This window comes from Lutra lutra, chromosome 8 (assembly GCF_902655055.1).
Source record: "Lutra lutra chromosome 8, mLutLut1.2, whole genome shotgun sequence".
NCBI classification, from domain to species: domain Eukaryota; kingdom Metazoa; phylum Chordata; class Mammalia; order Carnivora; family Mustelidae; genus Lutra; species Lutra lutra.
Genome location: NC_062285.1, coordinates 33,787,893 through 33,795,683, shown reverse-complemented (window position 1 = coordinate 33,795,683; position 7,791 = coordinate 33,787,893). Strand labels below are relative to the sequence as shown.

Genomic DNA, 7,791 nt, shown 5'->3' with positions numbered 1-7,791 from the left:
CTAACAGACACATGAAAAAATATTCATCATCATTGGCCATCAGGGAGATTCAAATCAAAACCACACTGAGATACCACCTTACACCAGTTAGAATGGCCAAAATTAACAAGACAATAAACAACAAATGTTGGAGAGGATGTGGAGAAAGGGAAACCCTCTTATACTGTTTGTGGGGATGCAAATTGGTGCAACCACTTTGGAAAACAGTGTGGAGATTCCTTAAGAAATAGAAATAGAACTTCCCTATGACCCTGTAATTGCACTATTGCACAACTGCACCCCAAAGATAAAGATGTAGTGAAAAGAAGGCCATACATACACTAATGTTCATAGCAGCAATGGCCACAGTCACCAAACTGTGGAAAGTGCCAATATGCCTTTCAACAGATGAATGGATAAAGAAGATATGGTCCCTATATATATGGAGTATTATCCCTCCATCACAAAGGATGAATAGCCAACTTTTGTGTCAACATGAATGGAACTGGAGGAGGTTATGCTGAGTGAAATAAGTGAAGCAGAGAGAGTCAATTTTCATATGGTTTCACTTACTTGTGGAGCATAAGAAATAACATGGAGGACATTGGGAGAAGGAGACGAGAAGTGAGTTGGGGGAAATTGGAGGGAGACTGTGGCCTCTGAAAAACAATCTGAGGGTTTTGGAGGGGCAGGGTGGGAGGTTGGGTAAGCCTGGTGTTGGGTATTATGGAGGGCATGTATTGCATGGAGCACTGTGTGTGATGCATAAACAATGAATCTTGGAACACTGAAAAAAATTAAATAAAAGAAAAATAAGATGAAATCTTAAAAAAAGAAAAAAAGAAATTCATTAGTTTGCTAAAGTAATGTAATATAAATTCTGATTAATTAATGTTTTATGAAAATTAGTATTAATTTTGATCCAAGTGTGTCATCCCTATGTTTATTTTTTTTAAAACCTTAGGGTTTGAGCAACTTTATTTTTTTACTATTGAATGTATTTATTTTTTAAAGCCTTTTATTTAAATTCCAGTTAGTTAAGAGGAAGTTGCTATGGCTAATGTCAAAGAGGAGACTGCCTGTGCTTTCCTCTAGGATTTTGATGGTTTCCCACCTCACAATTAGGTCTCATCCATTTTAAATTTAATTCTTGTATATGATGATAAAAGCTTGATTCAGTTCATTCTTTTGCATGTTGCTGTTCAGTTTTTTTCAACATCACTTGTTGAAGGAGACTGTCTTTTCACCATTGGATATTCTACCCTGCTTTGTCAGAGAACAATTAATCATATAGTTGTGGGTTCATTTATGGGTTTTCTACTCCACTCCATCGATCTGTGTGTGTATTTTTGTGTCAGTACTATACTCTTTTCATTATTACAGCTTTGTAATATAACCTGAAGTATGGAACTATGATTCTTCCAGCTTTGCTGTTCTTCAATATTGCTTTGGTTATTCAGGGTCTTTTCTGGTTCTATACAAATTTTTTGGATTGTTTTTCTCTAACTCTGTTAGAAATGATGGTGTTATTTTGATAGGGATTGTGTTAATTGTTGTAATTTATTGGGTACTGTAAACATCTTAACAATATTTGTTCTTCCAATCCATGAGGATGAAATATTTTTTCCATTTCTTTATGTCACCATCAATTTCTTGCATCAGTGTTATATAGATTTCAGGGTGCACATCTTTTACTCCTTTGGCTAGGTTTATTCCTAGGTATCTTATTATTTTGAGTGCAATTGTAGATGATTTTTTTTTTGAAATTTCTCTTCTCCTTCATTATTCACGATATAAATTCATCAGATTTCTATATATTGATTTTGTATCTTGCAATTTTATTGAATTTGTGTATCAGTTCTATTAGGTTTTCAGTGGAGTGTTTTAGGTTTTCTATATATGCTATCACTTCATCTACAAATAGTGAAAGTTTTACTGCTTTCTTGCCAATTTAGATGCTTTCTTTTCCTTTTGTTGTCTGATTGCTGTAGCTAGGATTTCCAGAATTATATTGAATAAAAGTGGTGAGAGTGGACATCCCTGTCTTGTTCCGAATCTCTGAGTTTTTCCCCACTGAAGATGATGTCTCCTATGTTTTTGTTTTGTTTTGTTTTGTTTTCTTTTTTTATAACCTTTAGTATGCTGAGGTATGTTCCCTCTAAACCTACTTTGTTGAGGGTTTTTATTAAGAATGGGTATCTTACCTTGTCAAAAGTTTTTTTTTTTCCCTGAATCTATTGAAAAGATATTATGCTTCTTATCTTTTCTTTTATTAATGTGATGCCTCATGTTGATTGATTTGTGAATACTGAACCACTTTTCAAGCCAGGAATAACATCTATTAGGTCATGGTGGATCATCTTTTTAATGTATTGTTGGATTTGGTTTGCTAGTATTTTATTGAGACTTTCTGCAACCATGTTCATCAGGGATTTTTGTTTGTAATTCTCTCTCTTCTTTTTTGAGTAGTCTCCAAGCATAGTCTAGAGCCTATCACGGTCTTAAACTCATGACCCTGAACTCAAAAACTGAGCTGAAATAAACAGTTGGACGCTTAACCAACTGAGCAACCCAGGAGCCCCTGTAGTTCTCTTTTTTTAATGGAGTCTTTATCTGGTTTTGGTGTCAAGGTAAATCTGGCTTTAGAGAAAAAAAATTGGAAATTTTTCTTTGTTTTCTAATTTTTTGAATAGTTTGAGAATAAGTATTAACTCCTCTTTAAATGTTTGGTAGAATTCACTTGTGAAGCCATCTGTCCCTGGACTTTTGTTTGTTGGAATATTTTTGTTTATGTTCAAATCCATAAAACCTTGTTGTCACTGTTACTTAGATAATAAAAGGCACTTGTAGAGATTTGGTCTGTTTCAATTGCTTTTTATTTCTACTTATAGTCAAGAGAGTTCAATGGGAATATCATCAGCATGGTCTTTAATAAACTAAGAAAATGTTTTGGTTTTGGATCCCCGAAGTATTTTAAGAGATATTTGGGGGTGGAATATCTGTCAAAAACTTGAACAAAATGATATGGCAGTTTTATAAATTTGAAATAAATTCGAGAATATATAGTTTAGGGTTTTCATCAAATTTTTGCATAGTAGAGGCACCTCAGTGGCTCAGTTAGTTAAGGGACTGCCTGAAGAGCCAGGTCATGATCACAGAATCCTGGGATCAAGTCCTGCATTAGTTTCCCTGCTTGGTGGGGATCCTGCTTCTCCCTTTCCCTCTGCTGCTTCCCCTCTTTGTGTTCTCCTGCTCTCTCTTTGTCAAATAAATAAAATATTTAAACTTTTTTGCATAATAGAAATTCATTAATAAATTGTTACATTAAGTAGAGACCATTTTTAGTATGCTTTCAAGTTTTAGAGAAGTTTTGTTTTAGAACAGTTTATAGAATTATTGCAAAGATTATATAGTTCCCTTATATCCTACACTAAGTTTTCTCTATTATTAATATCTTGTATTAGAATGGTATCTATAAATTTACTTTAAAGTTAACTTTGATCATCTGGCCTGATAAAGTATTATAGGTTTTTCCACAGTAAAGTTAGTCTTTTTTTTTTCCCCCTCTATTTCCATACTGTGCTCTTTGGAAGAGAGCCAGTATGTACAACCCCACATAAGTAATACCCCACCTCCTTCAGGCAAGAGTAGCTACATAAAGTACTTAGACATCTTTTACACTAGACATATGTCTATTCTCTTGTACTTTTAAATTTATTCAATTATTCATCAATAAAGACTCAGAGAGATTATAGATTTGTATTTGGGGTTATAATCCAATATCACTTTTTTTTTTCCAGATTTGGCATTTGAAAGATCTTGTAGTTAGATCCTGTATTTGATATATCATCACCATTGTGCATGTTTATTTTTGTTTTTCTTTTGAGCACTTTTCCTTTTCTAACATTACAAGATCATGCACACTTATCTTTTGCATACCTGCTTAGTCCCAGAATACATTATTTCTCCAGAGACCTGGTTCCTTTTTCAGAGAATGACATTAGAATTCAAAATCTGGATGCTTAGTGTACTTGTCACTATTGGATATTAATTTTTCTAAGCCTTCTCCATTGACATAGTAAGGATTTAGGTGTGTGTATCAACCTGAATAAATACACATATCTTACAATATATTTATTTGTAACTAATTTATATTTACATTAAGCTAACTATGAGTTCATACTAATGTCTGCACTCTAATTCATTACTCAAAGATCATTTTAGTCTCTTCTTGTTCCTTATCAATAATCTCCCACTACAAGAATGAGAAATCCAAATCTTATCACCAACCATCCATTAACTTACTTGTTAAATTCCAGATATGTATGCAATAGTTTCAAAATTGTTAATTCATAACAATAACTAGACTGTATGAACAATCTAGTTCAATAGAGCTTCAATAACTAAACTGTATGAACAATCCCTCGTGCCCATAGACTTAATAGTCTTACAAAATGCACTAATTTCCAAAGTTACTTATTTCAGCACAATACTTCCATGCTGCCTTCATGAGGAATTATTTCTGATATTTGTAAGACATTTATTTTCTCATATCTTTACTCCATCCATTGTATGAATACACCACCATTTATTTACCCATTTACCCATTGAAGGATACCTTGGTTGCTTTTAGATTTGGATGGTTATGAGCAAATCTTCAATAAACATTTGTGTGTATCTTATTGTGTGGATATAGGGTTTCAAACCAGTTGTTAATTACTTAGAAATGTGATTGCTGAATTATGTGGCAAGACTTTGCTTAACATTGTAAGAAACTGTTAAACTGTCTTCCATAGCAGTTGTATCACTGTGCATTCCCATCAGCAATGAATTAGAGTTCCTATTGCTTCATATCCTCCCCAGAAATGGCACAATCGAGTTTTTGGTTTTAGTTTTGGTTCTTTGCCATTTTAATATGTATGTAGTGTCTTATCACAGTTGTTTTAATTATAATTTCTTAATAACAAATGAAGTGGAATATCTTTATCTTTTCATTTGGAAGCTAAAAACAGAAGTTGCTTCGGTTCTAACAAATTAGTGTAGCTCATCCCAGATTGAGTTTATAAAGGATTTCATTAATAGCACTTTAAACCTGATTGGATAAGGTATTATTTTTGTTTTTGTTTCAAGGTTTATTTAATTTGAGTTATTTAGGAGATAGTGTAATATTGGTTTCAGGAGTAGAACTTAGTGATTCATCACTTGTATACAACACCCAGTACTCATCACAAGTGCTGTCCTTAATACCCATCATCCCTATTTAGCCCACTCCCCACTAGACTTCCCTTCCATTAATCCTCAGTTTGTTCTGTATAGTTAAGAGTATCTTATGGTTTGCCCCCCTCTCTCTGCCACCACTTGTCTATGTTCATAAATTCCAAATATGAGTGAAATAGTATGGTATTTGTCTTTCTCTGATGGACTTATTTCACTTAGCCTACACTCTAGTCCATCCATGTTATTACAAATGACAATATTTTATTCTTTTGATTGCTCAATAATATTCCATTGTGTATGTGTGTGCATGTGTGTGTGTATCACATCTCCTTTATCCATTCATTTGTCAGTTGATGGACATTTCAGTTCCTTCCATAGTTTGGCTATTGTTGATAATGCTGCTATAAACGTCAGTGTGCATGTGTTCCTTCAAATCAAAATTTTTTTTATCCTTTGGGTAAATACCTAGTATTGTAATTTCTGGGTCATAGGGGAGTTTTATTTTTAACATTTTTAGGAATCTCTATATTGTTTTCCTGAGAGGCTGCACGAGTTTGCATTCCCAGGAACAGTGTAAGAGGGTTCCCCTTTCTTCACATCTTTGCCAACATCTGTTGTTTCCATATCATTAATTGTAGCCATTCTGACAGGTATGAAGTCATATTTCACTGTAGTTCTATTTGTATTTCCCTGATGATGAGCGATGTTCAGTATCTTTTCATATGTCTGTTAACCTTCTATAGGTCTTCTTTGGAAAAATGTCTGTTAATGTCTTCTGCCCATTTCTTAACTGGATTGTTTGTTTTGGGGGATCATAAAATATTTTACTGTCACATACATGATAAAGCCATCTAAACTCATAGGGAAGCCATCATTTGTTCTGTAAAATCCTCTCTTAATATCAGTTAGAATGCACAATGTTTCTGAATATTATGAATCTGGGAGCACACTCTCATTCTTTCGTACTGTTTGCATTAAGTCAAGAACATCCAATACTTTACCTCTAAGGATCATGAGAGTTTTAAGGATTAGAGTAAGGTAGCTAAGAAAATGCACAAATGCACTCACAGATTGCATTAAATAATTGTAGGGTTTTCCCCCCTACTGTTTACTGGTAACCTTAGCATCAATACTATGAAGTTGAGTAGGAAGCTTATCAAAGATGATCTCAGAGGCTAGAGAAGTCAAAAATAGAAATGTTAATGAATAGAGGACAATTTTGCCAACCTATTTTGAACTACAGCTTTGTGCAGTGGCAGTATCATAGCCAATGAGGTTTATCTGAAGCTCAATTATTGCTAATTGAACTACATTACATAAAAACATATTATGTTAAAGGTACTATTTTAAGTGAGCTGGAGTGTTTGTTAATTGTTATTTGGGTGACTCTAGAAAACTAAAAATTAGTGACCTTAATAATAATTTGATTGTGTATCCTTGCTATAAAGAGTTACAAGTTTTCTTTTTAATAAATGTTTTAAAATCATGAGGAAAATGGAAAGGCAACCTATATAATTGGAGAAAATATTTGCAAACCATATATATAATAAGTGGTTAACAACCAAAATATGCAAAGAACTCATACAACTCAACAGAAAATAAAAAAGCAAAAAAAGACATAATTTAAAAATGGGCAGAGATGTATTCACTTCAGTAGTACCTATACTAAAGTTGAAAAGATACGGAGAAGATTAACAAGGCCTTTGTGAAAAGATGACATGTAAATACATGTAGGATTCCATATTTTAAAAAGAAAAAAGTGGGCAGAAGACCTTAATAGACATTTTTCCAAAGAAGAAAAATAAATGACCACCTGGTAAATACAAATATGCTCAGCATAACTAATCATCAGGGAAGTGCAAATCAAAACCACAATGAGATCCAACCTACCACCCGTTAGAATGGCTTATAATATAAAGAAGACAAGACTGTAATAAATGTTGCCAAGGTTGTGCACTGTTGGTAGGAAATGTAATTTATGCAGCTATTATGGAAAATATCACAGATGTTCCTCAAAAATTTTAAAATAGAACTACCATATTATCCAACAATTTCACTTTTGAATATTTATATGAGGGAAATAAAGTCACTATTGTGAAAATATATTGTCATCCCCATATTTATTGCAGCATTATTTACAATAGCTCACACATGGAAATAACTTGAGTGTCCAATAATGGATGAATGGATAAAGAAAATGTGATATATAATAGAGTATATATAATATATCAAATAATATAATTTTATATAATGTATAAAAATATGTATAGTTAATATTGCATGTAATGTATACATACATAATATATATACATATTTGTAAAAAATATATGTATATATAATGTATAAAATTTACATATTTTTTTAACATATAATGTATTATTTGTTTCAGGGGTACAGGTCTGTGATTCATCAGTCATACACAATTCACAGTACTCACCATAGCACATACCGTCCCCAATGTCCATCAAGCAGCCACCCCATCCCTCCCAAACCCATCCCTTCCAGCAACCTTCAGTTTTTTTCCTGAGATTGAGTTTCTTATGATTTCTCTCCCTCTCAGGTTGCATATTGCTTCATTTTTCTCCTCCCTTCCCC

The 7,791-nt window shown here is 33.0% G+C and overlaps 1 non-coding gene and 1 pseudogene across 1 annotated transcript; both read left to right on the top strand.

The window, feature by feature from the left end:
* Window positions 1-6,437: 6,437 nt before the first annotated feature.
* LOC125108045 (uncharacterized) lies at window positions 6,438-6,592 on the top strand (annotated as a pseudogene).
* A 245-nt stretch (window positions 6,593-6,837) lies between these two features.
* Window positions 6,838-6,944, top strand: LOC125108088 (U6 spliceosomal RNA). The gene has a single exon (XR_007129775.1). It is a non-coding gene; the product is annotated as a U6 spliceosomal RNA (small nuclear RNA).
* The last annotated feature ends 847 nt before the right edge of the window (window positions 6,945-7,791 follow it).